At 37.5% G+C, this 2,977-nt stretch overlaps 1 non-coding gene across 1 annotated transcript; it reads left to right on the top strand.

The window, feature by feature from the left end:
- Window positions 1–1,982: 1,982 nt before the first annotated feature.
- On the top strand, window positions 1,983–2,087 carry LOC145103545 (small nucleolar RNA R71). Its single transcript, XR_013706630.1, has one exon. It is a non-coding gene; the product is annotated as a small nucleolar RNA R71 (small nucleolar RNA).
- The last annotated feature ends 890 nt before the right edge of the window (window positions 2,088–2,977 follow it).

Genomic DNA, 2,977 nt, shown 5'->3' on the forward strand with positions numbered 1-2,977 from the left:
TTCTTTATTGTACATGCTTTGAATCCAAGACTATAAACCCTAATTCTAGCATTCAAGTAATCATATTAGATATTAGAATATTACCTTGATTGTTATGTAGCAATAACAATCCCAATTCCTCCTTGAATTGACTTTGGAAGGCTTAGAGTCACAAGTGTCACTCCTCTAATGGTTCACAAACACCATAAGCAAGAGGATGAAGAGGAGAGAGGATATAGGCTGCCCAAAACATGTTCTAACCCTAGAAGAGAAGTTTCCCCACGTTTTTGAGCCTTAAGGGTTCTATATATAGTGAGGCTATTAGGGTTATCTAACAAGGAAACCCTAATTTGGTTGCTTAAGCCCTAAGTAACCCATAGATTCCTTTAATCAAGCCCATGGACGATTTCCTTATGGGTTTCCCCATAGAATTCGTCCACCCCTTGATTCAAGGCAATCCATGGCCCAAATTGCAATTATCCTATAATTACAATTCCAGTCCCTTAAGTTTAATTAATCTCTTTTAATCACAAAACTAATTACCAATTAATTAAACAATATGATTTCTCCTTTAATATATTATTCCCATAATATATTAATAAATCATATTTAATCCTTTCTCTCCATAATTCATCCTATCAAGTTGCTTTGGTGAAGGCAACCCAAAAGGACCATGCACCATCGGGTCAAGTACATACCAAAATAGTTATGGACTTAGACACTAATCCAACAATTAGAACATGAAGGAATGTATATTCCATTCTCGAATTTAACTCTAAGAGACCCGAGTCTAAGCATTGCATCATACGATGAGAGGTCATTAGAACATGACCCATCGGCCTGTCATGATTTTCGAAGTAAAGAACTTCTCTTAAGTTAAGTATGTTAAGAAGAAGGAGTCTCCAATAAAGATTGATTTTGTAACTCGAAGCTTACGATTGAAAGTCCAAGGCAAGATAGAGAGCAGGTGCAAGATTGAGCCCTACCTGCAGTCAAGAAGTCCAAGATTTAGGTACTCATTCCATCAACTTCTTCTGTTCCGACTCCATAAAATGCTTGATTTCTCAACATGCAAATGGAAAAGGAGGATTATATGAATTTAAAAGTGAAGAATTTCGATTTTCCCGTGACCACGACGTGCTCGAGTTACCACGACATGGTGAATCATCATAATACGACTCACTTTTCTCTCTTTTAGCTCCAAACTTCCTTTATTCCAAATATGAATCGGGCTGCATAGTAGTTGTTGCATGGATCATAAATGGCTCAGAATGAACTTCTTCTTCGGTGTATATCGCCATTACATGAGGTTGTGATTTTTGGTCTTCATTTCGAGGTGGTAACCTCTCATTAACAAGTGTTGTTAATTGCTGAATTTGAGTCTCTATGTTCTTCATGGAAGCGTGATGATTTCTAATATTAGCATCAGTAGCATCATGCCTTGTTTTTGAGGCTTCCATAAACCTATGAAGTGCCAACTCAAAATCCATCATCTTTTCGGGTGGTGGTTTCTCTTCTTGGTAAAAACCTCGTCCGGTTTATGTAAACTTTTCATCATTTTGTTTCTTGTACTCTGTATATGGAAACCACTTCTTTCTGGGCTTCCTCCAATCCTCATCATATCGATCACCACTCGAGTAGAAAACTTGTGCTTTTCGGTTACCATTCTCATCTAGATCACAATCCTTAGTCAAATGTGTCCTGCCACAATTATCACAACCAACTCTTATTACATGGATAGATTGGTCCATCTTTGTCATCCTCTGTTCCATATTCTCTAACTTTTCCAAAACCGCAACCATCTTCTCGTTCCCTCCATCTCCTTTTCCTCTAGTGACATCCTCTCGTGGGTTGTGATACTCATGTGAGTGCTTCGCGAACTCTTCAATCAAATCTTTAATAGTGGCAAGTACCTTTTTCGTCATTAGTCCTTGGGAGTCAAGAAGTTGTCTAGTTATGACATTCACTTCATCATAAAAATGAATACTTTTTGTTGGAAATTTAGATAATGTTGAGGACAACTCCTAAGCAAACCCTTGTATCTCTACCATGTTTCATATAAGGAATCTCCAATCTCTTCTTGAAAATTAGCAATTTTTTCTTGAGCTATAAGATCTTCGAAGGTGGACTAAATTGCTCAATAAAAGCATCATGAAGATTTCCCCACGTAGGAATGGATCCGTGCGCAAATGACTTCAATCATACCATGGCTTCACCGATAAATGTCACCGGAAGCATCCTAAGTAACACGGATTCTCTTGGAACGTGTGGAACATTGAAGTGGTTTTCAATGTCCTTTACTTCATCAATATGCTTGAATGCATCTTTGTGACATCCCCAATTTCACGGCCATAAAAGACCGATTTGTTTATGCTTTATTTGAAAATCAGGGTAACTTTTTAAAGAAAGATGTTGCGGAATTTGTTCCAAAAAATATGATAAAGAATTTATCAAAGCATTTCCGAAGAAATGTATTTTCATTATATTAAAAACTTCGAGATGTCATTGTCAATACAGATCAAAAGCATAAACAGAAACAACATAGGCCTTACAACATCTATTTATTATAGTGGCCTATAATCCATTGATCTCTCATCAGATCATCACTCATGTTCTCTCTTGCCACTACCTGTAATGCAATAAACTAAGTGGGTTAGACTTGGGAGCCTGGTGAGCACATAGATTTTCAACTCATAATAATTAAGTTCATTAATTTTGTTAAATCATTCAACCCGATTATACATTCCCATTATCCTCACCTTACGTCCATAAAGCATCTACTATGAGGGACCTAGCCTAAGGATTTTCATCGGGGTGGACAACATTGCTTAGGGGATTCCAAAGAAATAAATGTCAAATAAGGCAACCATGAGGGGTTTGGAGTACACCAGATGAACACATAGTTCAAATAAACACCTACAGGTTTCGAGCCTGCTAGCGTTCCACTGGACTGTCTAGAATAGTCTGTGGTCGTCATCTATACTCCGCTAGATGACTG

Source organism: Lactuca serriola, chromosome 4 (genome assembly GCF_051521515.1).
Source record: "Lactuca serriola cultivar US96UC23 chromosome 4, Lser_US96UC23_V15, whole genome shotgun sequence".
NCBI classification, from domain to species: domain Eukaryota; kingdom Viridiplantae; phylum Streptophyta; class Magnoliopsida; order Asterales; family Asteraceae; genus Lactuca; species Lactuca serriola.